At 38.2% G+C, this 27,808-nt stretch overlaps 1 protein-coding gene and 1 pseudogene across 6 annotated transcripts in view; both read right to left on the bottom strand.

Annotated features, from left to right (window-relative positions):
* ALG9 (ALG9 alpha-1,2-mannosyltransferase) overlaps positions 1 to 27,808 on the bottom strand; it is a 121,890-nt gene that overhangs the window by 33,101 nt on the left and 60,981 nt on the right. The window lies entirely within an intron of this gene.
* LOC139018313 (anaphase-promoting complex subunit 10 pseudogene) lies at positions 10,942 to 11,505 on the bottom strand (annotated as a pseudogene).

Below are 27,808 nucleotides of genomic sequence, written 5' to 3'. Positions count from 1 at the left end.
TAGGGAAGAAAAAACTCACACAAATCCAAGAAGCTCACAGAGTCCCAAACAAAATGAACCCCAAAAGACTGATGCCAAGGCACATTATAATTAATTGGCAAACACCAACGACAAAACAAGAATCTTAAAAGTGGCCAGAGACAGACAGAAAGTTACCTACAAAGGATCCCCCATCAGACTAGCGACTGATTTCTCAACAGAAACACATCAGGTAAGAAGGGAATGGAATGAAATATACAAAGTCATGCAAAGGAAGGGTCTGAATCCAAGAATACTGTACCCAGCAAGGCTATCAATCAAAATTGAGGGTGAAATCAGGAGCTTCACAGACAAAAAAGGACTACGGGAGTTCATTACCACCAAACCAGCAATGCAAAAAATGCTAAAGGGTCTGCTGTAAAAAGAAAAAATAGGAAACGAAGAAGGAACACAGGGGTAAAGAATAAAAATGGCGACAAACAAGTATCTATCAATAATATCTTTAAATGTAAACGGATTAAATGTCCCGATCAAAAGACATAGGGTAACTGAATGGATAAGAAAGCATGACCCATATATCTGCTGTCTACAGGAAACCCACCTCAGAAAAAAAGACGCACACAGACTGATGGTGAAGGGATGGAAAAAGGTTTTTCAGGAGAATGGAAATGAAAAAAAAAAGCTGGGGTAGCAATACTTATATCTGACAAATTAGATCTCAAAGTGAAGGACATAAAAAGAGATAAGGAAGGCCACTTCATAATACTAAAGGGAGCAATCCAACAAGAAGAAATAACTCTGGTAAACATATACACACCCAATATAGGAGCACCCAAATACATAAGAAAACTTCTGGAGGAGATCAAGGGAGAGATTGACAGCAATACAATCATAGTAGGGGACTTAATACCCCACTATCACCATTGGACAAATCCTCTAAACAAAAAAATCAGCAAAGAAACATCAATCCTAAATGACTCACTAGATCAGATGGAATTAACTGACATCTTCAGAACATTTCACCCCAAAGCCACAGAATATACATTCTTCTCAAGTGCACTTGGGTCATTTTCAAAGATAGACCATATATTGGGTCACAGGCAAAGTCTCTTCAAATTCAAGAAGATAGAAATCATATCAAGCATCTTCTCAGATCACAATGGCATAAAACTGGAAATCAACTACAATAAAAACAATCCAAAAAAATCAAACACGCTATTAAACAATGACTGGGTTACCAGAGAGATCAAAGAAGAAATAAAACACAGAAGACTAAATAGCACGCTATTAAACAATGACTGGGTTACCAGAGAGATCAAAGAAGAAATAAAATACATCATGGCAACAAACGACAATGAAAACACAACAATCCAAAACTTATGGGACACAGCGAAAGCAATCTTGAAAGGGAAGTTCATAGCTCTACAAGCCTACTGCAAAAAACAAGAAACAATGATAATAAATTACCTAACCCTACAACTCAAAGAGTTAGAAAGAGAGCAACAAGAAAAGCCCAGTGCAAGCAGAAGGAAGGAAATAATAAAGATCAGAGCGGAGATAAACAACATAGAGGCCAAAAAAACAATACGAAAGATCAACAAAACCAAGAGCTGGTTCTTTGAAAGGATAAACAAGATTGATGAAACTCTAGCCAGGCTCACCAAGATACAAAGAGACGGGACCCAAATAAATAAAATCAGAAATAAAAGAGGAGAAATAACAACAGACCCCACAGAAATACAAAGGATTGTTAGAAAATACTATGAACAACTCTACTCCAACAAACTAGACAACCTGGAGGAAATGGACATATTCCTAGAAAAATACAACCTTCCAAAACTTAATCAGGAAGAATCTAAAAATCTCAATAGGCCAATAACTATGGAAGAAATTGAAGCAGTAATCAAAAAGCTTCCAGCAAAAAAAAAGCCCGGGGCCAGACGGCTTCACAGGGGAGTTTTACCAAACATTCAAGGAAGAACTAAAACCTATCCTCCTCAGACTATTCCAAAAAATTCAAGAGGAAGGAACACTTCCAAGCTCATTCTATGAAGCCAGCATCACCCTAATACCAAAACCAGATAAAGACTACATAATGAAAGAGAATTATATGCCAATATCCCTCATGAACATAGATGCCAAAATCCTCAACAAAATCCTAGCAAATCGGATCCAGCAGTACATCAGAAAGATCATACACCATTACCAAGTAGGATTTATCCCAGGGATGCAAGGATGGTACAATATCCACAAATCAATAAACGTAATACATCACATAAACAAATTGAGAGGTAAAAACCATATAGTCATATCAATTGATGCAGAAAAAGCATTTGATAAAATCCAACACCCATTTTTGATAAAAACTCTCAGCAAAATGGGAATAGAAGGATCATACCTCAACATAATAAAAGTCATATATGACAAACCCATAGCCAACATCATACTAAATGGGCAAAAACTAAAACCATTTCTCCTAAAAACAGGAACAAGACAGGGATGCCCATTCTCACCACTCCTGTTCGACATAGTACTGGAAGTATTAGCCATTGCGATTAGACAAGAAGAAGAAATAAAAGGCATCCAAATTGGAAAAGAAGAAGTAAAACTTCCTTATTTGCAGATGACATGATATTGTACATAAAAAACCCTAAAGACTCCATCAAAAAAACTGTTAGACTTAATAAATGAATTCGGCAATGTAGCAGGATACAAAATTAACACCAAGAAATCTATGGCATTTCTATACACCAATAGTGAACTAACAGAAAGAGAGACTAAAAAAGCAATCCCATTTACCATCACACCAAAAAAATTAAGATACCTAGGAATAAACTTAACTAAAGAGGTAAAAGACCTCTACTCAGAAAACTATAGGACGTTGAAAAAAGAGATAGAGGAAGACATAAACAGATGGAAGAACATACCATGTTCATGGATTGGTAGAATCAACATCATTAAAATGACCATACTTACCCAACACAATCTATAAATTCAACACACTCCCCATTAAAATACCAACGACATATTTCACAGACCTAGAATGAACTCTCCAAAAATTCATCTGGAATAAAAAAAAGACCCCGAATAGCTGTAGCGATCCTGAGAAAGAACAAAGTAGGTGGGATCTCAATACCAGACATCAAGCTGTATTACAAAGCCACTATTCTCAAAACTGTCTGGTACTGGCACAAGAACAGACATATAGATCAATGGAATAGAATAGAGAGCCCAGAAATCGGCCCGAACCAATATGCTCAATTAATATTTGACAAAGGAGACAAGAACATACAATGGAGTCAAGACAGTCTCTTCAATAAATGGTGCTGGGCAAATTGGATAGATACATGCCAAAAAATGAAACTAGACCACCAACTTACACCTTACACAAAAATAAACTCAAAATGGATAAAGGACTTAAATGTACGACGGGAAAGCATAAAAATACTAGAGGAATCCAAAGGCAACAAAATCTCAGACATATGCCGAAGCAATTTCTTCACCGATACATCCCCTAGGGCAATGGAAACTAAAGAGAAAATAAACAAATGGGACTACATCAAAATAAAAAGCTTCTGCACAGTAAAAGAAACCATCAACAAAACAACAAGAAAGCCCACTGCATGGGAGAACATATTTGCCAATGTTATCACCGATAAGGGTTTTGTTTGTTTGTTTGTTTGTTTTGTTTTTTTATTTTTTGTTCTTTTGTTTTATTTACTGATAAGGGTTTAATCTCCAAAATTTATAGGAAACTCATACAACTTAACAAAAGGAAGATAAACAATCCAATCAAAAAATGGGCAAAGGACCTAAATAGACACTTTTCAAAAGAGGACATTCAGAAAGCCAAGAGACATATGAAAACATGCTCAAAGTCACTAATCATCCGAGAGATGCAAATCAAAACAACAATGAGGTACCATCTCATACCTGTCAGAATGGCTATCATCAACAAATTAAAAAATGACAAGATCTGGAGAGGATGTGGGGAAAAAGGAACACTCGTGCACTGCTGGTGGGAATGCAGACTGTTGCAGCCGCTATGGAAGACAGTATGGAGTTTCCTCAAAAAGTTAAAAATGGAACTCCCATTTGACCCATTGATCCCACTTCTAGGAATATATCCCAAGAGACCAGAAACACCAATCAGAAAGGATATATGCACCCATATGTTCATAGCAGCACAATTCACCGTAGCTAAGATCTGGAAACAGCCTAAGTGCCCATCAGTAGATGAATGGATTAGAAAACTGTGGTACATCTACACGATGGAATACTATGCTGCTGTAAAAAAGAAATTCTTACCATTTGCAACAGCATGGATGGAACTGGAGAGCATTATGCTAAGTGAAATAAGCCAGTCAGTGAAAGAAAAATACCACATGATCCCACTCATTTATGGATAATAAAGACCATTATAAACTGATGAACAAAAATAAATACAGAGGCAGAGCACCATTAAACAGACTGTCAAACTACAGCAGGAAGGCTGGGGAGGATTGGGGGGGTGGGGTAAGAGATCAACCAAAGGACTTGTATGCATGCATATAAGCATAACCAATGGACACAAGACACTGGGGGGGTAGGGGAGGCTGGGGGAAGGTCAAGGGGAAAAAAAAGGAGACAAATGTACTACTCTTTGTAATATTTTAAGCAATAATAAAAAATAAATAAATAAAAATGGGTCTCAGTCCTGGCCAGTAGTTAGAGTGTAGCCCAAGCACTGAAGGGTCGCGGGTTCGATTCTTGGTCAAGGGCTTGTACCCAGGTTGCAGGTTCCATCCCTGGCCCCGGTTGGGGCACGTGCAGGAGGTAACCAATTGATGTTTTTCTCTCTCTCCCTCTCTTCCCCTCCCTCCTTCCCTTCCACTCTCTCTAAAAAGTAATGGAAAAAATATCCTCAGGTGAGGATTAACACACACACACACACACACACACACACACAAAATATATATGTATATCTCAGAAAGAGAGGTCCATACTAGGATGGGCCAAGTGCTGGAGGAAAGGCGGGAACAGGACCCCAGCCCTCAGGACACCGGACACTAACGCAGTACCCAGTGGTGAAGTGATGACACCTTGAAGTTCTAGGCACTGAGAATGAAGAACAAAGAAAGGGTAAATATCAGGTGTGTTTCAAAGGAAATCACTGGTACCAAAATGTCTAATCCAGTGACCTGGGAAAAAGAGAGGCTGCAGTGAAGAATCACTTGGGCGAGATGTAGAAAAGATGATTAACTTGTTTTACATGTACTGAGGTGGGAGAAGCACTGTGCATTCAAGTAACTGAAAGAAGGCCGATGTGACTGGGGCACTGAGAGAGTGGTTTTCTGTTCCTACTGCCAAACACTCTGTGTCCACCTCATAAATTCCCATTCCTTCTTCAGATTTCAGCTAACAATGACTTCCTTAAGAAGGACTTCACTGTTCACTTGAGCTAGGAGAGGTCCCCAGATTACATGGTCTTACAGCAACCAGTAATTCTCCACTAAAACATTTCACAATTATAATTTACAAATTAATTGGGAAATCAGTCAATTCTATGGAAGCTGGGGCTCTGTCTGTCTCATTTACTCATGCATTCCACAAACCTAGCATAGGAGGTTTCCTTAAACCAGCGATCGCCAACCTTTCAGACCTCACGGTCCACGAGTGGTCTGCTGACCACTGGTTGGCAACTGCTGCTCTAAAGGTTTCCTTAAAGCACACAGTAGGTGCTAAGTATATGTACCTTTAACAAATGCACACAAGAATGCATGAGGGAAAAAAGTGAAAATAAGAGGAGGGAAAAGGTGAAAGCATAGGAAAAGGGGGAGAAGAAAAGATCAGAGAGGAGAAGACCACAGATAAATTTGGGAGGATGCCTACTGTACAGGCAGAAGAAAGAAGTGGAAAAAGTAAGGGGCAGAGGCGGGGGACTATTACAAGGTTACAGGAAAAGAATCAGAGAACACAGTTCTGAAATTCAGGGGGAAAGGGATTTCAAAAGCCACAGAAGGCTGTGAGGAGGCTGAAGACTGAGAAAAGGTGACAACGGGAACAGGTTCGACAGCTGTACCAAACAGTAAATTTATCAGTTTAGAATGCCATGTGGGGACAAGGAAAGAACTAATGGTCCAACCTCCTTTTCTCAGTGATCTTCCCTGCTGTCTACTCAACTGCATGAGCCATGCCCCACAAGTCCTCAGATGGGAAGGATGTGAACGTGAATTTAGGCATCTATTAGCTGGAAATGACAATGACGCATGAAGGCTATAAAAATAGAGATCTCTGTCAAAGGCCAACATGAGGTTCAAGAACATCACAGAGAAACCATCTCCATATGTAAGATAGGTCTTATTTCTCAAATGTCACTAAAAATTCCCTGGTAAACAACTGCAATAAAGAATCCTCTAAGAGTTCAAGAGGAGAATGTGAAAGATCAATCGAAAGCAACTGTCTTAGAACTTCCAAGGCAAATAGGAGAATTGAAGCGGAAAAACACTGTTTAGAAACTTTGCCCATAACTAAATAAAATGTGATCATAACTGAGGCTATCAAACAGCAACAGTGGCTGACATATGTTATGAATTTAATATTTAACCTTTAAGCTGTATTCACAATTCTTCTTTCTTTCCAAAACATGTAATAAATTTTGATTCATTATGTGCCCTCTGTGAGCAACGACAGCAAGGCCCAGGTCCTCTTACAGCTGAGCACTCAGCTCTGTGAAGGCAGGGAGTGAGTCGGTCTGGATCACCACTGTAGCCCTGGTGCTTGGTACAGTACCCAGCACACAGCAGGCAGTCAAAAAGGAAAGGTCATGAGCTGCACCGGTTTGCTGGAAAACTTCAAACACCAAGTGTTAAAAACTATGATCAGCTATTAGTAAGTGCCAAGAATGTCTTCCCATAGCTTCTAGCCCCAAGAGGACAATCTATTTCCTCTAAAATAGCATATAATAAAGATAAAATCACACTGTAATAAATCTATTTTAAAAATCTCTAGCAAAATGAGTTCAAAACTCCAGTAAATGGACTACTAATTCACCATAACAAGATTTGACTTACTTTAATATTTTATAAAATGAAAAATTAAAGTATGAGCGCTGCCTAGAGAAATCAGTTTAAACAATTATTCTTGGGTCCCACTACTGTGATCAGAATATATAACTCCCCATAGGAAGAGGAATAGAGAATCCAAAGAGCACAGAAAATGAACAGAAGAGTAACACTTTAAGGCAAACCAAATTTCCACATGGATATTTCTTGTTTATTCCCAATTTTTAGACAAGATGTTAGATATAATTAAGTCCAGTTCTGCAAGCTTGCAGAACTTTCTGCATGTAAAGAATTTCTCTGAGAAGTTATCTTTTGACTCCATATCAGCTACAATCTTTTATTATGAAAATACAAATATAAAAAGAAATCCTACTGTATTCGTACCCTACTATGTTTGGATGTGAATTATATCAGCCAGCAAAAGAGCTAACCTATGAAATAACATCAACAAAAAAGCAGAATAATGTTCTGAACACTCTGCTTCCAATTAAGCATTCTTTTTGTTTAAATATATCTACTGTTGCCATTTGCATCAAGAAATAGGGTCCTGGCCAGCATGTCTCAGTGGTTAGAGCACTAGCCTGTGCACCAGAGGGTTGCAGGTTCGATTCCCAGTCAAAGGCGCATGGCTGGGTTGCAGGTTCCATCTCTGGCCCACAGGAAGCAACCAATTGTGTGTCTCTCTCACATCTGTTTCTCTCTCCCACCCCTTCCACTCCCTCTAAAAAAAAAAATCAGTGGGGAAAAAATCCTCCAATGAGGATTAACAACAACAAAATAATAATAATAAACTCATTAAAAAATATAGGATCTCTAAATACTCTGCCTCTAGTTCTAGCTCGATGATTAAGGGAAGTCACTTAACCTAACTTCAGAGGTTGTTTTTTTTCTTCAGTATTTTGGGTTGTTTTATTGAAGTTTATTTTGAATATTATGCCATCGTGGTCTGAGAAGATGCTTGGTATGATTTCAATCTTCTTGAATTTGGGGAGACTTTGTTTGTGACCCAATATGTGGTCTATTTTTGAATATGTCCCATGAGCCCTTGAGAAGAATGTATATTCTGTGGCTTTGGGGTGAAGTGTTCTGAAGATGTCAATTAAGTCCATCTGATCTAGTGAGTCATTTAGGATTGCTGTTTCTTTGCTGATTGTTTGTCTAGAGGATTTATCCAGTGATGTCAGTGGTGTATTAAAGTCCCCTACTATGATTGTATTGTTGTTGATTTCTCCTTTGATATCTTCCAGGAGTTTTTTTATGTATTTGGGTGCTCCTGCATTGGGTGCATATATGTTTATCAGGGTTATATCTTCTTGTTGTATTGATCCCTTTAGTATTATGAAGTGGCCTTCCTTATCTCTTGTTATGGCCTTCACTTTGAGGTCTATTTTGTCCGATATAAGTATTGCTACCCCAGCTTTTTTTTCATTTCCATTTGCCTGAAAGATATTTTTCCATCCCTCCACTTTCAGTCTGTGTGAGTCCCTTATTCTGAGGTGGGTCTCTTGTAGACAGCAAATGTATGGGTCATGTTTTTTTATCCATTCAGCCACTCGATGTCTTTTGGTTGGAGCATTTAGTCCGTTTACGTTTAAAGTTATTATTGAAAGGTACTTGTTTGTAGCCATTTCTTTTTTTGTGTGGCTGTTTTCTTTCTGAGCTTTTTTTTTTTCTTCTTTTTACACCAATCCCTTTAGCATTTCTTGCATTGCTGGCTTGGTGGTGATAAACTCCCTTAGCTTTTTTTTGTCTGTGAAGCTTCTTATTTCCCCTTCAATTTTGAATGATAGCCTTGCTGGATTCAGTCCTTTGCTTTGCATCACTTTGTAAATTTCTGTCCATTCTTTTCTGGCCTGATGTGTTTCTGTTGAGAAATCATTTGATAATCTAATGGGAGATCCCTTGAATGTAACTTTCCATCTCTCTCTTGCAGCCTTTAAGATTCTCTCTTTGTCCTGAACATTTGCCATGGTAATTATGATGTGTCTTGGTGTGGGTCTTTTCGGGTTCACCTTGTTTGGGACTCTCTGTGCTTGTGTGATTTTTTCTTCCCACCTCTGGGAAGTTTTCTGATATTATTTCTTCAAATAGGTTTTCTAACCCTTGTTCCTCTTTCTGTTGTTCTGGCATCCCTATTTTTCGTATGTTGTTTCGTTTCATGTTGTCCCATAGCTCCCTTAGGCTCTCCTCCTGTCTTTTAATTTTTTTCTCCAATTGCTGTTCAGTTTGGGTGTGTTTTGTTCCCCTGTCTTCTAATTTGCTAATTTGGTCCTCCACTTCTCCTAGTCTACTGTTGAAACCTTCAATGATGTTTTTTATTGCAGCTATATCACTCTTCATTTCTTCTTGGTTCTTACATAATTTGTTGATTTTTTCTTCTGTTTCTTCTTGCTTCTTGCATAAGTTGTTGATTTTTTCCTCCATCTAGTTTATGCACTCTAGGACCCTTAATCTGAATTCTTTTTCTGTCATGTTGCATGCCTCTGTCTCAGCTGCTTTTCTGGCGAGTCCTCCTTTTCTTTCCTTTGGGGGTTTCTTTGTCTACCCATGTTTGATCGTACTGCCATATCTAGATGTTGAGTCGTTCAGTGGCTGCTCCTTGGGTGGCAGTGGCTCCTTGGGCTGCAGTTGCTCCTCGGGCAGTTGTGGTAGCAGCTGCTCCTCAGTTGGTAGCAGCTCCTCTGGTGGGTGCTGTTCACCCTAACTTCAGAGGTTTTACCATCTCTCCAAAGGGTTTGGACTGCAAACCACTAAAATCTCTCTCATTGTAGAGAAAATAATTTCATCACAATTGTAAATATAATTCACATTGCTGATTCTCCTTTTCTCAAAGCTACTGCTGTTCATCATTAGATGTGATACCGCATACACATCCCTGAACTGGAGGTAAATACATAGAAACTGCTTTTTTATAGTGCCGAGATGTGGGCAATTAGAAAGTCTGTCTTAGTTGTAGCACTGAACATTGTTGAATATACATATTTGTCTAAAATGGCAAAGGTAAAATAAAATAAGATCATTCAGTTCTATGAACTTGCTGATTTCAAGGAGTTATTTAAAGCACAGATATTATCATTGTTATTCTGACACTATTAAATATAGAAAAGGTTAGAGAAATTGTGTGGGTTTGCATGTCTGAAAAATGTTAAATTTTTACAGAGCTCCTTCACTTCCAAGTGTTTTAACAATGTAAAATGCATGATTTGAGAACAAGTCACATGTCTGACCTCGAGAGCCTAGAATCATTACATAGACCTATCCTGAGGTTGGGTGGTGACACACTGAAAACTTAGTTGTTTCCCTTCCCACTGCTCATGTTAGACATCACTAATCATTGGTCTCTCACTAACCCTGAATACAATCTTGTGACACTTTCAACCTGGGGCTCCCGTAAGCCACATCCAATTGATCGAAGTGTCAAATAAATGGAAGCTATCTACCTTCCTTGTTAAATCAGTACATGGAAATGAACATACAGGATGCCAGTATTGCCACACAGAGAAGCTAAATCTACAGCTCTCAGTTCTTAAACATATATTTCAATATAAATAAAACTACAGTATACAAAATGCATATGTAGAAAACTGAGAAATCATGGGAGATTGCTTAATTTCTGTTGTCTTACAACAGCAAATTCAGGGTTTCTTTTATAATTTAATTTTCAAAATATCAGTTTACATAAAATAGTTTAAGAATACATCTATAATAAAAAATAAAATTCATTCATTTTTAGAACTAAAGTCACTATCACTATCACCATTAAGAAAAGCTTATTAAGTACAAAATTAGGAAACAAAAGAAAAATAAATCACACAACTTTCAGAGTATTTCTACCTTGTTTTTATTTGTTTGTTTATTTACTTACTTGATGACCAGAGAAAACAAAGATATGTTTAATGACTTTTGTTCTGTTTCCAGGTCACCTTATTGAATGATACCTCATGAAATCAACAGTTGTACATCTAGGAAATTTACCAATGGAGCTCTCTTCCACTGGTGTATATATTTTAATTTGTCTCATGGGAGTGTCTCTTCCATTTTGGTGATTGGCTAGCACAGCAATCTGTATCATGAATGTGGGAGTTGGCTTCTTATGGTTATGAGTTAAAGGAACGTGAATCCAGCCACTTGGTTCCACAAGTTTAAGTTGCCGAATTTCTTGAAGGTTGTGGGAATTATTTCCTACTCTGACTGAGATCTTGCTTGTACTATAGCTTTTATCAGATTTGTAGTCCACATAAATACATAATGTTTTCACCATTGTTTTTCTTCTGAATTGGATGTTTACTAAATGAGGCTGGGAGCCATCTGCTTGCCAGTAAGTTTCTAGATTGTCACCTCATAACTGATCTACTCCAAATCCTGGTTTGCAAGATGAGAGTGACCAAACAACTTGTGACCCAATTTCCCATACTGCTCCAGTTCTTCCCACCTGCTTAGGGTCAGCACCAGGAGGTGTCTTGTTTGGTGTGGTCATTTTTAAAATATTAGCTTTCAGACCGAATTTGCTGCAGTTGTCAAGGTTTTTAGGGTTCCCTGCAGCAGCTCCACGCCACTCCCCTTAGCTTCTCTGAATCGCTCAGCTTCCCAATGACCGTATTTGTGCTTTAGAGTTAAGTCAAACCATGTATACAAAAAGCTATAAACTGTTTTGTCAAATTTTTTCTTTAAAGTTATTATATTTTCATTATAACTTAAAAAAGAACCAGAAGCAGACAGACATATAACTAGTAGATACCTGCCCTTTAAGGAGCTTACTACCAAAGATGGACAATACCAGATGAATAAACTTTAAGTGGCATTTACCCAATAAAATAAAGCAATTATGCCAAAGTATAAACACAAAGTAACAGGAAATTAATTTTTGATCACCCAGAGTAGGCAAAACATGCTCTTAATCTTTTGCTATTATAATTTTCTCTACTTAGTCAATTGACATTATGACCAGTTTCTGGTACATATTTTGTGATACAAGAAGAGAGAATGATTTTTTAAATATTTTATATGTTTTTATTGATTTCAGAGTGAGAGAGGGAGAGAAAGATAGAAACATCAATAATGAGAATCATCAATTGACTGCCTCCTGCATGCCCCCTACTGGGGATCTAGCCCACAACCCAGGCATGTGCCCTGACCAGGAATCAAACCGTGACCTTCTGGTTCATGGGTCAATGCTCAACCACTGAGCCACCCCAGTCGGGCAGGAAGAGAGAATGATTTTTAAAGTCAAACCTTCCACAGTTATTCTCATCACTCAAAAAAGTATAAATTCAGTAGATGAAGCTCTACCCTGGTTACTATTTGCATCAACCTATGGAAATGGATTGAAGAAGGTGACTAATTTTCTGATGAATTTTATGTTGCATTTCAATGGGTAACTTTGTTAACTTATTTGAAATTCTGCAAAATCCCAAAATATTCCATATTAAAGTATTAAAAGAAAAATATATTCAGGAGTAGGGGCTATTTGTGTACTATTTCTTTTATTAACATAGGTAACTGAGGGTTTGTTATCCTACATGTGGTAAGAGTATGGATTTTTTTAAAAATTAATTGGACTTTTAAAAAAATATGTTTTTGTTGATTTTTTTTTAGAGAGAGAGGAAGGGAGAGAGATAGAGAGATAGAAACAGCGATGAAAGAAAAACATCATCGATCAGCTGCCTCCTGCATGCCCCCTACTGGGGATCAAGTCCAAAACCCTAGCATATACTCTGGCCGGGAATCGAACCAGTGGTCTCTTGGTTCCTGGGTCGACGCTATACTGGCTGAGCTAATTGGACTTTTTAAAGGCAAATGGTCCTAACCGGTTTGGCTCAGTGGATAGAGCGTCAGCCTGCGGACTCAAGCGTCCCAGGTTCGATTCCGGTCAAGTGCATGTACCTTGGTTGCGGGCACATCCCCAGTAGGGAGTGTGCAGGAGGCAGCTGATCGATGTTTCTCTCTCATTGAGGTTTCTAGCTCTCTATCCCTCTCCCTTCCTCTCTGTAAAAAATCAATAAAATATATTTAAAAAAATAAAATAAAATAAAATAAAATAAAGGGAAATGGATAGTGCATAATTATTGGGAGATTGGGCATGGGAAAATTGTGTTGTAGTAAAAAAATAAAAATATCAGTAGCTCTCCTTTGCTCAATCTGCAGGGAACTCCCATAGAAAACAAGATCTTTAGTCTGAAAAGTGGTTTGATAGACTACCTGGAGGAAAGATAGCAGAAAAGAATGGCATTATTGGAATAGCAAACTACCTTTGTAAAGACTCACAGGTGTAAGTGAAACAGATAGGCTAGTGGAAGAGGCTAAGTTATGTGAGGCAGGCTGTGGCTCCCAGGCTTTGAATCAGAGTTTATATAAATGACCCTGACTGGGGAGTAATAGCTAGAAGAAAAGTATTCCATCTCCCTCCAATATATTAAACTTGGTAGGGAACCAGCTAAACACAAATCTGCCAAACACTAAACACTGACAATTCACCTCAGAAACAAATGACAGAAGAAAGTCTCTCAAGTTATTTTGAGGTCTAAGGTAGGAAACGGAATGTCTTTGAAGCAAAGAACTGGTATTTCCTTTTCTTTTTCAAGTTATAGGTTGGGACTTTGGAAGAGAAAGATAATAAAAGTGAACAGTAAAGTATAAACAATAGTGTCAAATCTTAGGACGGTTTTTCTGGATTATATCTTATGGACCGGCAAGGATCCAAATGTATCCCAAGACCAGAGTGAACATGCTTAGAGAAACTTCCAACTAAATAAAAAAAAATTAAAGTAAAATCTGAAAGTGGAGAAAATAAGCCACCCAGATGAAGTCATAAAGTGAGACTCTCTAGGCTAAAAGATACAATATTAAAAACAAACAAGCACACACACAGAAGGAAAAATGAAATAATTTTCATGATAATACAGAGAAGAGGTTTAGAAATAAAAACCTATGGCCTCAAATATCAATGAAGCATTTAATCTGATATATTAAAAGAAAGCAAGACATAAAAGGCAAGAGCAGGCACTTTTCCATACTCATCCTGCTAAGTCCAGCTAAAAACCCTGAATATTATGTCTGAAACAAACATAAGATGACTCTAAAAGGTAGAAGAAAGAAGGCAGACCAGCTAGGACCTTACAAACCAAGGATCAATATTTTTAGACAATAATCATTCCAGCAGAGATAATTAATATTATATGTCAATTTAGTTAGGCCACAATACCCAGATATTTGGTTAAACACCAGACTAGATGTTGCTGTGAAGGTATTTTTTTTTATTTATGTTTGTTTGTTTATTTGTTTATTTTCAAGATATTTTTATTGACTTCAGAGAGGAAGGAAGAAGGAGAGAGATAGAAACATCAATGATGAGAGAGAATCATTGATTGGCTGCTTCCTGCATACTCCACACTGGGGATCGAACTCATAACCCCAGCATGTGCCCTGACTGGGAATCAAACAATGACCTCGGGGTTCATAGGTTGACACTCAACCACTGAGCCACACCAGGCCTAAGCAGGTATCTTTAGATGAGATTAACATTTAAATTAGTAAACTGTATAAAGCAGATTACTCTTCATGGTGTGGATGGGCCTCATTTAATCAGTTGAAGACCTTAAGAGAAGAAGAGTGAGATCACGTGAGGAAGAGAAAATTCTGCCTCCAGACTGCCTTTGGACTCGAGCTGCAACATCAGTTGTTACCTGGGTCTTCAGCCTGCCAACCTACCCTGCAGATTTCAGACTTACCTGCCCTTCAGATGTGTGAATCAATTCCTTAAAATAAATCAATCTCTTTCTCTCTCATATGTGTGTGTACACACACACACACATTCTATTGGCCTGTTGCTCTGAAGAATTCTTACTAATACACCAGCTAAAAACACCCTCCACACACACACACCAAAAACTGTCATCCCACTCACAGCTCTGTGAATAAATGTCCAATGGAAAGCCTAGACTTCCACCTTCACCAGGCTGTAATGCAGGGCCCCTCCCACTGGCCTGGATAGTGTCAGAAAAGACGGAGCAGGAACCAGGACTTTCAACCCTGCTGGGCAGTAACAAGCCTCCTCCATCTACCACCATGGCATCACTGGGAACCACACAGGAAGCCTGGACTTCCACTCTACCTGGCAGCAATGAGGCACCCTTCGCTCTGCATGCTGAGGTGGTGTCAGAGAAGGCCTAGTGGGGAGTCAGGACTTTCACTACTGTCCAGTGGTAATGAGGTCACACCTCACCATGGTATCAGTGGAGGCTACATGGAGAGCAGTAACAAGGCACCCCGCTGCTCATCTCAGTCAAGGTGATATCAAAAGAGGCCTAGTGGTGAACTCCTGCTGCCACCCAGCTGTAACAAACATCCCTGTCCACCCTTGGGTATCAGTGGAGGCCCAGTGAGGAATCTGGACTTCCATTCCCATCTGGCAGTCACAAGGAAACCCTCCCTTTCCCCCACCAGTGTAGGATGAGAGGTCAGCTAAAGCAGAAAGACTTAATAAGATCCAGAGTCTAATAACATAATACCCAGAATGTCCAGGTTTCAATGAAACCTTACTCATCATAGCAAGAACCAGGAGGATCTCAACTTGCCTGACAAATGATAACAAACAGATGCCAAGAGATGATAGAAATATTAGAATTATCTAACAAAGATTTTAAAGCAACCATGATAAAAACACTTCAATGAGCAATTACAAACATGCTTCAAACAAAAAAATAGAAAATCTCAGCAAAGAAATATGAGATGAGCCAAATGGAAATTTTAGAAATGAAAAGGTCAGAACTGAAATAAAAACACTCAGCAGATGTGCTCAACAGCAGAAAGCAGGTATCAGAGGAAAGAATCAGTGAACTGGAAAACAATAATAAAATTACACAACCTGAATAACATAAAGAAAAAGAACTGGAAAAATGTTGAAGGAAGCTGGTGGAACGGTAACAAAAGGAAACAAAAGATCTAACATTCATGTCATTGAGTCCCAGGAAGCGAGAGGGCAGGGCTGAAATAGCGGCTGAAAGCTCCCCAAATTTGGTAAGACACTTAAACTTATGGAATCAAGAAGCCGAGTGAACCCCAAGCAGGCTGAACTCAAATAAATTCATTCCAAGACGTATTATAATTCAACTTTTGAAAACTAAAGACAAAAAAAAAAAAATATCCTGAAAGCAAACAGAGAAAAATGACACCTTGCCTATAAGGGAAAAACATTTAGGATGACAGCAGAGTTCTCATCAAAAAGCATGGAGGCCAGAGGAAGGGGCACAATATTTTTCAAGTGCTGGAAGAAAAGAACTGTCAACCTAGAATTCTATATCCAGAAGAAAATAATTCTTTAGGAATGAAGGGGAAATTAAGACAATCTCAGACGAAAATTTATTGCTAGCAGACCTACCCTGAAAGAATGGCTATAAGAATTTTTGAAATAGAAAGAAAATAATACAAGAAGAAATCATGGAACATTAGGAAGAGAGAAAGAACAATAAAAAAGTAAGGATATAGATTAAAAACAATAGATTTTCTTTCTCAAGTTTTCTAAATTAAGTTTAAATGTTAAAGCAAAAATTAGAACACATTATGATGTAGTTGTCAATATATGTAGATGATATATTTTTTAAAAAATATATTTTATTGATTTTTTACAGAGAGGAAGGGAGAGAGATAGAGAGTTAGAAACATCGATGAGAGAGAAACATCGATCAGCTGCCTCCTGCACACTCCCCACTGGGGATGTGCCCGCAACCAAGGTACATGCCCCTGACCAGAATCGAACCTGGGACCCTTCAGTCCGCAGACTGATGCTCTATCCACTGAGCCAAACCGGTTTCGGCTAGATGATATATTTAAAACAATAATAAAAAGGATGGTAAAGAGGGTTAAGATAGCTACACTTTGCTTGATGGTACAGCCATTTGGAAAACAGTTTGGCAGTTCCTTAAAAAAAAAACTAGACATATACCTATTATATTACTATCAACAATTACATTCCTGGATATTTATTTCAGAGAAAAGAAAAGGTATATCCACACAAAAGACTTATAACAGCTTTATTTGTAAGAGCCAAATTGTCTTTCAATAAGTGAATGGTTAAACCTACTGTGGTATTTATCCCAAATTGTATAACATGGAAAATAACTCAGAAATAGAAAGGAACAAACTATTGATCAAACAACTTGTATGTATCTCAAGGGCATTATGCTGAAGGAAAAAGCAATCTCAAAAGTAACACACTATATAATTCTATTTATAAAAAATCTTGGAATGGAATTATAGACATGGAAAACAAATTAGCGGTTGCCAAGGATTAGGGGTGCTGAAGGTGGGTGCAACGCTAAAGGAGTAGCACAAAGAGATCTCTGTGGTGATGAAAAGTTCTGTACCTGCATTGCAGTGGCGGTTCCTTAAGTCTATACATGTGATAAAATGGCCCTAGGAGGGGGTCCTGCAGAGACGGGCGGGCCAGGCCTGTGCTCTGCAGAGCTGTGGCCAAAGGAGCAAGGGGTGGGGGGGTGTCGAGGCTGCAACCGTGGGAAAGTATAATTGAATTATACTAATGTCAATTTCCTGGTTTTGGAATTAACTATAGTTACATTGGGAGAAACTGGATGAAGAGTACATGTAACCTCTGTACTATCTTTGTAACTTCTTGTGAACCTTTTTTTCAAAATAAAAAGTTGCTTTTTTCCTTATGATAATATAAAGAGAGAGGGAAAGAGAGAGAGAGATACCAATTTGTTGTTCCACTAATTTATGCATTCATTGGTTGATTTTTGTATGTGCCCTGACCGTGTATTGAACCTGTAACCTTGGCGTATCAGGATGATACTCTGACCAACTTAAGCTACCTGGCCAGGGTCTCAAAATAAAAAGTTTTTAAAATAAAAATAAAAAAAGGCATCAAGGAGCTCAAGATTTAGGGGGATGGTACATGTAACTAAAACTGGATAGCTTGTGTCTGTAATAAAAGGGTATGTCTTTCTCAAAACAAACTCAAATAATATAAACTAAATAGCAAAACTCATATGAAATCCTCATGAAAACCCTTGAAAATGAGAGTTGAAATTGAGAAGACTGAACATGCTGATGAGACTTGAAGAAAAACAGAAAAAAGATCAATCAAAAGAGATATCAATATTGTTTTCTAAAAAATAAATTGCTAAGCCATCTTGTAGTTAATGCTGTGATATTAAGGCAATAAATAATATGAACGTTTTTAGTGGGTTGGCATCTTGGTAGGTAACATAAACCTATCTAGTTTTATCCCCTAGTAACGGTAGGCAGAGATAGCTACAGATATCAGGGTGTTGGGTAATTTAAGGATCAAATTAAAACAAGAGGAAGCAGGAGAGGTAAGTATTTCTTTCCGTCTGGGATCTGTTTCTGAAGACTGAAAGGGTTCACTCAATTGCTGTCTGTCCAGTGCTGGGTGATGGGATGGAAAGGGCATGAGCCCCGTGCTCCAGGAGCTTGGAACCTAGTACTCTAACTGCAATATATCTAGACCTTGAAGAATGATAGAGCTTAGTCCTAATTAGTCTAAATTTCCACTATTATCAGGGTTTGGGGGGGGGGGGGGCTCTCTTGAGTTCGAGAAGAGTAAATGAAGGGCTATCTTAGTTAAAAATTTTAAAAACTTCTGCTCTGTATAAGCCCTATATTAAGTACTGTGGAGGTTTCAACGATTAAAGACACCCTTGTCCTTAAGGTATAACTTAGCAAAGAACATGGTCACATATATAAATATATTAGAAGAAATGAAATAGGGAAGAATTGAAAAATGTTCTGCCCAATTAACTAAAATCTAGAAACCTCAAACCATTTATTTTCCCGTAAATACCCAATGTTCTTTCCTACTTCAAGCCTTTGTGCATGTGGTTCCCTTTGACAGGAATGTGAATTTCCGCTTCCTCTGCCAGAGAACTCTTAATCCTCCTCCAACACCCAGATCCTATGCCACCACCTATGTGACACTGTCCCCAAACTGAGCGTCGGAGAGCCCTTCCCATTTCCTCGGTGCTCCCACAGCGTAGTTGGCACTCATTACACTCCTGAGTATTTTAGAACTGCTGCTCCTACTGGACTCTGAGGGCAAGATTCGTGTCCCTTTCTAAATTTATGTTTAGGTTTATCATAAGAATATATTTGCATAGTTCAAAACTTACACAATATAAGAAGTTTATTACGAAAAATAGCAGCACCCTCCTTATTCCCTGGTCCCACTTCCTAGCGGCAACTATTCAAGCATTTTCTCCTGGTACTTTTTGGTTTTTCAATGATGAAATAATAGTACACACTAACTGCTCTTGGTATTTGGTACATCTTGGTATGCATCATTTCTCATGGATCGTACACACTTTGTGGGCTCCTTCAATCTGAAAAGTGGTGTCCTTCGTTCTGGGGAAGTTTTACACAGCCTGGCATTTTCTCTCCTCCATTTCATTTGTTCTCTCTTTCTGAACCTCCTATTAGCTAGATGTTGATTCCTCTGATCCTTTCTCCTTTTCTTATTTTCTACCTCTTTGTTTTTGTATTATCATGGTATGGAACATTTCCTCAACTTTATCCTCTAATCATTCTATTAATTTTTTTAAATCTACATTATCTTATTATTAATTTCTAGGAGCTCTTATTTTCCAATTGTTCCCTTTCAAAGCATATGTTTTTGTCTTATGGTCCCAAACTTTTTTTTTGTCCTATCAGAGAACATTAATTATAAAAGTTTAAAAATTTTTTTCATTTTCCTACATTGTTTCTATTTCTCCCAATTCCATTTTTAATATATTTTTTTTATTGATTTCAGAGAGGAAGGGAGAGGGAGAGATAGAAACATCAATGATGAGAGAGAATCATTGATGGCTACCTCCTGCACGCCCCACATTGGGGATCGAGCCTGCAACCCAGGCCTGTGCCCTGGCCAGGAATCAAACCTTGACCTCCTGGTTCATAGGTCGTGATGCTCAACCACTGGGCCACGCCAGCCGGGTCCCAATTCCCTTATTTTTGCCATGATTTTTTTTCTTGCTAGAGACTTTTCTTAAATGACTGGAGACGATGCTTTTTGCCACCTTTGTATTTTCAGCACATAGCCAGGACCAATAAAAAGTTCCTGACTTTAAATGAATGGGTGGATGGATAAACCAATAAAGGAACAGAAACAGAAACATTTAAAAATGATTAAGAATAAAAGAGGCCCAAAGATTGGAGGTAAATGATACTGTGCTGACAGAATTTACAGATCACTGTCTTTTTAAGCCAGCGACTCAGCACTGCTGGGAATGCCCCTGCAAACAGGTCGTTTCTGGCACACTTACTGAGTAGACAGGCCTTTTGTCCAAACCTCAACAATAGGCAAATTATTTAACTTTATTTAAATTTTCATTTAATTCTTAAACTCCTCTCCTGAATAGTCTATTTGCCACAGCAACATCCTCTTTTACTTCTAGGTTTAAAAACAAATTTTCCTCATAGCTTGGGATAGGTAAGCCACATTCATTTATTTGAAACAATCTAGATCTAGTTTGCAGAAAGAGCAGCAAAAGTAGGCTTAGATAGGACTGAAATAACAGTGGTTCTATCTCCCAATTTAAAGTTGAAGTTCTTGTCCTCAAAGACAGGAAACCAGAGGTCAATGGCAGCATGCTCAGTGTAGTTTGCAAAGCACACCAAGGCTTCTTGATCGTTTCAAAGATTTGCTATTTGTAGCCCTTATTGTGGTTATTTATTTATTTTTAATAATGAAAGTAAAATATGACCATAAAATATTTAAAAATGCATTTTAAAAGTCAACAATAATCTTACCATCCAAAGAAAACCACCATTAACCTGTTAGCATATGTTCCAGGCTTTTTTCTCTACAGATACAAATTTTTCCTCACAAAATCTGATAATGCTAAATATACTGTTTTACTGTGACTATCTTTAGTTTGACATTTCTCAGTTTTACTCCCTGGTAACACGAAGTGACTACTGCCCCTTAGGTCGAAGAGTCAGAGTCAGAAAGAAAAGTTTCTTCTCTCAGTTTTATCAACATCTCACAGTGCAAACTCAGAGACCACATGCCATAACCACCTCATCTACAATTCAAAAGACTTGATTAAATCTGCCTTAAAGCGTAACCAAAGAGCTCATTTTTTACATCTTCAGATTTAATTACTTTCTTACATCAAAAATAACAAAATTGTAGGGTAACATTAACACATGATCATGAAACAAAAATGTGTTTCATTTCATTAGTCACAGGCTACATATCAACCAGCTGTCGAAGCTAAAAATATGCCATGGTGTAAAATTTTGTAAAATACAGGCATTTAGGACTCATTTTGAAAGAAATGTGACTGTTTTCAGTTTCTAACAGCCCACTAGAAGCTCTGGAGAAGAACAAATCAACACCCCCAAACCACAAGAAAAAAGGCAGCGGTGGGGAAATTCAAACTAATTTGATCACCGACAAAACATTGTTTACATCTCATTAATAAATGTCTGTTAAGGATGACAATATCACCTCAGATGTAAATAAAAAAAAAAAAAACACATTCTAAAAAACAAAAAACAAAAAAGGCCTGCTACAGAGGTCAATACATCAATACTAAAAGGTGAACATTTTGTTGGGAGAGGAGGGGTTAAGGGGAGTGGGGCGATAATGAATATTCTTGCAGGTGTTCCTCACCAGCTGTTATAGAGATTCTGCCCGGCAAGGACTCTGCAGTGATATCTTCTCAGCTCTCAAACATCAATACCACACTCAGGGAGCATGACACAGCACAATGCTCACCTAAAAGACGCCCATCTCTTTTGGGACAGAAGCAGCATTTAGACTTCCACCTGTGGTCATTAGGTCCCATGGCCCAGCAATCATGTCTCAAAATAAGCTTTGCCACCATAAAATATTTGATTAGAAAACAGGTAAGGGAATAAGATAAAAGCTAAACACTGCAACTGGATTTCAAGTGTAGTTACAGTACATTGAAGAGAGATATAAAGCTATTTCAAGGGTCTTAGAAGCTCACAAAGTCATATAAGAAAACACACTTTATTCAATTCGCTTAAAGAATCACAGGTTCTCCTGACTCCCAACCCAGTGCTCTTGCCACTACATCATTTTTCTGGCCATCAGTTTTCTCCAATGGTATTTCCTTTTTCTGAAATAGAACACTTGGGCCTAGGAGGAAACATTTGATAGAGAAGATTTCAACTATTTTCTTGGCTTTTCATTTCTTTTTTTATATATAGTCCAATTAAATTTTAAAAAGTAGCACAGACTGTCTTATAGTTTTACTCTCTCCTATTTAGCCTTGCTAAACATATATTTGTCAATGAAATCTTTAAATTCACAAGTAAAAATTTACATCATGGTAACAATGTAAACTTACAGGTAAAATTTTTTGGTCATTCAGTGGAACATCATGGGAACATGATTTGATTTCTAAACGGAAACACAATAGATACTAGGGAATTATTTCAAAGAAGCATTTTCAATAGCATTCACTTACATTCTTAGTGAATTCCAATCTTATTCTACTGCACATATTATAGCAATTTGAATCTGCTGCTTTGATACTCAAGGCTGAGAACAATTAGTAAAACTATAGAGCAATTTATTTTCTCCTCCAATAAGGACTTATAAAAAGGATAGGAGAAAGCATTAAAAGAGAGAGAAAAAGAAAAGGGAGTGGATCCTGATCATTTCTATTAATTGATGAAGAAAATAATTATTACATATAGTACCTGGCATATATATATATATATATATCAGAGCTCTAGAAATGTAAAGTAACTTTTTCAAAAATGTATTTTATTGATTTTTTACAGAGAGGAAGAGAGAGGGATAGAGAGTTAGAAGCATCGATGAGAGACAAACATTGATCAGCTGTCTCCTGCACACCTCCTACTGGGGATGTGCCCCGCAACCAAGGTACATGCCCTTGACCGGAATCAAACCTGGGACCCTTCAGTCTGCAGGCTGACGCTCTATCCACTGAGCCAAACGGTTAGGGCTGTAAAGTAACTTTTTAAAAAAGTAACGTTCAGCCCCTTAAGGTCTATTCAGTTATCAAAGAATGATTAACCATGGCATGAGCACATATATCCAAGTGACATAACATATGATATAAACTGTGAGTGGCTCTGGAAGTCAGAGGAGGTATGAAAAGAATATTGGGAAATCCTGAAAGCAAGCTTCTTATCCTAGGACTAACCTTTGTCATGTTACAACCTCTCTGAGCCTCAGGTTCCTCACCCATAAAATGAAGAGATCATAGATTTTATAATATCTTAAGTTCTCTTCCAAGTCCATAATTCTTTCCACTGATTAAATGGTAAAAGGACTTAAAGGATAAGGAAGAACAAGATATGGAAAGCTTTGCCTGAATACACAGTCAGTTTTGTTGTACCACGTTTTGAAAATGCAATTTGTTCTAATGCCAACTGATGTATTAGGGAACAATTTGAGCACAATTCAATATATGCATTTGCTTATCTATCATTTTATCCACAAGAAAAACAGAGTGAATCCAGGAAACTGCACACAGTTGAACCCTTCAACATGAGAATATGCAAAGTGCATGTAAAAACAACTCAAAGACCTCCCAGCTTCTTCAGTTCACTGTGTATTAAGAGCCACAGCCATCATATTTGGTATTATAACTTTATGTCATATTTCAAAGAACCTTTCACTAGTTCACAAGCTGCAAACCTTCCAACACTACTTCCACAAGCAAACTTGAGGTCTTTTGCAAGGTCAACAAAACGTATCTTCTAAATTCAGACCTTGATTCTGGCCAAAAATCTTGGCATGTATCAGTGTAAAAATGTTACCTGCTCAATAATGGAATGTTCAATAACTACTCAATACTTGCCATGAAAGAATATAAAAGCAAAATTATTTCTGCAACCAATATATATAAAAGCCTAATATGCAAAGTGTCCCCTCGGGAGTTTGACTGACCAGGGGTTTGATCACTCGCCATGACATGTGCTGACCACCAGGGGGCAGCGTGGATGAAGGAAAGCCAGCAGCCAGCAGCCGCTAGGGACCCTACCTGTGCACAATTTTCATGCACTGGGCCTCTAGTATAGTTATAACAATGCAGTAGAAACCACAGAACCTTTATAAACACTCCTTCCTAATTCCTGATAAACTCAGAGGCAAAGGGGCTAGGGAAATAAAGGAGGTCTTACGTGTTAACCAGTCATACTAGAAACAGGAGACAGACCCAAATCACTTAGCACTGAAGGGTTGGCCCTCCGGTCACTGAGAGACAAAGGGCAGATAAAAACAATGTTGCTATTTAGCATGCTCAGGAAAGAAAGATAACATAATTACTTTGCCTTTTTGAATGAACCCAGACTTAAAAACCAGGACTGATACCCAAAGTAACAAGCATAAATGTAGTACAGCATGGCCTCCTCTGTGTTGGGCAAAGTTATTTAGCCATTACAGTCTTGATCCTGGTACCATTTCTTAAAAACTAAGGCACTATTTAAAATAGGAAGAGAGAGGTTAGAGAGAGATAGAAACATAAATGATGAGAATTGTTGATCGGCTGCCTCCTGCACACCCCACACTGGGGATCGAGCCTACAACCTGGGCATTGAGCCCACAACCTGGGCATGTGCCCCGACTGGGAATTGAACAGTGACCTCCTGATTCACTGGTCGATGCTCAACCACTAATCCATGCCAGCTGGGCTACAGCACTATTTTTAAAAATAGTTGAGATTTTTGTTCAAATATAAGTATGTTATATATGTATATAAGAGAAAAAAGTAGAAGGAAAAACATCAAAGTGCTAATGGCTTAATATGCATTTAATGAGATTATAGATGATTGCTTTTCTTATTGACAGCTTTCATTAGTTTATAAATAAGTGTATATTACCGTTACCATGAGAGGAAAACAAAATCTTTTTTAAAAATATTTTTATTGCCCTAACTGGCTTGGCTCAGTGGATTGAGCGTCGGCCTGCGGACTGAAGGGTCCTGGGTTCGATTCCAGTCAAGGGCATGTACCTTGGTTGCGGGTGCATCCCCAGTGGGGGATGTGCAGGAGGCAGCTGATCGATGTTTCTCTCTCATCAATGTTTCTAACTCTCTATCCCTCTCCCTTCCTCTCTGTAAAAAATAAATAAAATATATTTTAAAAATATATATATTTTTATTGATTTTTCTTTTTTTTAGAGAGAGAGAGGAAGGAAGAGGGAGAGAGAGAAACATTGATGTAAGAAACATTGATTAGCTGCCTCCTTCATGCCCCCTATTGGGGATGGAGCCCGAAACCTGGGCATGTGTCTTGACAGGGAAACAAACCAGCAATCTTTCAGTGCACGGGATGATGCCAAGCCAACTGAGCCACACCAGCCTGGGCAACAAATATCTTTTTAAACAGTTAACTAAAAACAAATGAATTCCTGATCATAGTACATGTAGAATTCACAATAAGCCATCAAACCTCTCTTCTATTTTCCAAAGGGTCAAAGGTGAGTGGACTGGATCTGGAGGGCACTTCCCTCACCTGCAGGAAAATTCAAAGAGAACCCTGCAGGGAAACTCTCAACAGGAAGGTGGATGAACACAATGATAGCCACTGTATACTCAGCAGATATATCTGAGATATATCTGTCCCTGCTTTTATCAGCCAGCATTTTGGTGACTCCTATAAGTATTCCAAAAAACTCTTCACCTTTTGAGTATAGCTAATATAGAGCCACTTAACCAAATTTAACCATGTCTGGCAGCAAAGAATATGGAAATAAGATCTAACTAGAGGAAGTGCCTAAAGCCTAAGAAATATACGCAAGGCCACTGGAGATTTTATAGTCAGCTTTCTTCACATCACTATAGTCAACATCACTAGCCCAGCAATGATCAACATTCATCCTTCAAGCAAGAAATTATCTATAGGCGAACTAGTAGATATACAGCACTATTCTAGATGCTGTAGTGAATACGAAAAGAATAAGGTACAGTGATTCTATTTATAGCAGTTACTATCTGATGGGGAAAGATATTACATACATATCAGAAATATCTCAATAACATAAGACAACAAAATTAAATGGCTAAATGAGCTGTGCAGGTAAATACTTAAGGGACTTAAAAGGGATTGCTCACTATGGACTTATAGTTGGGAAAGATTTCAGAGAAGAGAGTGTTGCTAGTATCAGAAGGAAGATAAGTGTGGTCATTCAGATAAGCAAAGTCATTGGAATAGAAAAGGCAATGATTTCCGTGCCAAAGCCGAGCCGGCCTGGAGGTGCCTGCGGGGTAACAAGGGCTCCCCGTCTAGGCAAGCCCGATCTGCCAGTCCCTGGGACTTCTGAGATAATCTCTCTGTCCCTCTCCCACCCATACACACACCACACATATCCACACACGCCCCTCTCACTTCTTTACTCCGTTACACTCTCGCCTTCTCTGCCATCCTGTCGGCCTCCATATTCCATAATATTTTCTTAATATTACACAAATGCCTGTAGGTTCTATAATGATATCTCCACTTTAACTTCTTATATTGGTAATTTGTGTCTTTGCTCTTGATCAGTCTAACTAGAGATTAACTAATTTTATTGATATTTTTAAAGATAAGCATAATGTGTATGATTTCCTTAATTTCAAGTGTTCCAAGATTTATTTTATTGTTGAACATATAGTCTAGCTTTGTGAACGTTTTATTTTCTCTTAAAAGGCAAAGATGAGCCTGAATGGACTGAAATAAAAACCAGGTGAGGGAACAATAAAAGTAAGGAAGGAGAAATAGATGTGGGCAGATTTTAAATCCTCTTAAGTGGTTCCTTTATACCTAATCCATCTCATAAGCCATTAATTAAGAACATTTGTGGGAAAATCAATGTATCAAACACTATGCTAAATATATCAGAGAAATATAATATCTGATCTCATAACAATATTCCAAAGTAGGTATCATTATTGCCATTTTCCAGATAGAAACTGAAATTAGTTAAACAAAGAAGTTAACTAATTTGCCAAAGATCACCAAGATAAGCAACGGAACTGGGATTTGAACTCAGACCCGACCCCAAAGCCCATGCTCTTTTTGACTACCTTATGCTAGCTCTTCCTAAAACATCACTCAATTTTTATCTTCCCCATTATAGTGTATTCTCCCACTCTTAAGTATCCAGTGTCCCCATGGTAATGCGATCCCCTGTACATCAAAGCCTGCTCTCAGCTAAAATGAGAATGACCAATAAGAGATTACCCTGCCCAGGGCTACTTGATGTTGTTACAGGCTTAAATTAGAAGGAAACTCTAATACAAGCCACTTAGGGGCGTACATTATCTTACCTTTTCAGAGGGCCAGACCAAGTTTGTGCCTTATGATGTTCACTTTCATAGCTTATAGCTAACGCTCACACAATAAGAATCTCACTCATAAGCCCTGAGGGTCTCCTTGGAAGTCTAACCAGCCCCAGCCCAGGAGACAAAGGCCAGATGTGTCTGCCAGTGGCTTCGGAAGGGAACCGGGACCTGGTGTTCCACATTTCAAGTATATGACATAAGAAAACCTAAACAAAATGTATTTGACATTTAAATTGTTCAATAGTGCCCAAAAATATGCTTTCTAGTAATTCTATAAAATAATATTTTACTGACTCTGGGAACCAGGAGTACTATCTTTATTGCTCTCACCTTTACTGCAATCAAGCATTTTACTGGTACCAAATGGTGTGATCTTTCAAAGACACTGAAATAAAACCCACATAGAATCTCAGAGTGAGTGAAGACAAGTGGGTAGAAGAGTGCAGTCCTGAGAGACATTGCTCCATGTATGGGCTGTGAAAATAGCCC

The sequence above is a fragment of the Myotis yumanensis genome, unplaced genomic scaffold, assembly GCF_028538775.1.
Source record: "Myotis yumanensis isolate MYYU_CA2020_CCGP unplaced genomic scaffold, mMyoYum1.0.hap1 SCAF_10, whole genome shotgun sequence".
NCBI classification, from domain to species: Eukaryota; Metazoa; Chordata; class Mammalia; order Chiroptera; family Vespertilionidae; genus Myotis; species Myotis yumanensis.
Note: the sequence above shows the minus strand (reverse complement) of the source record. Positions and strands in the feature narration are given on the sequence as shown.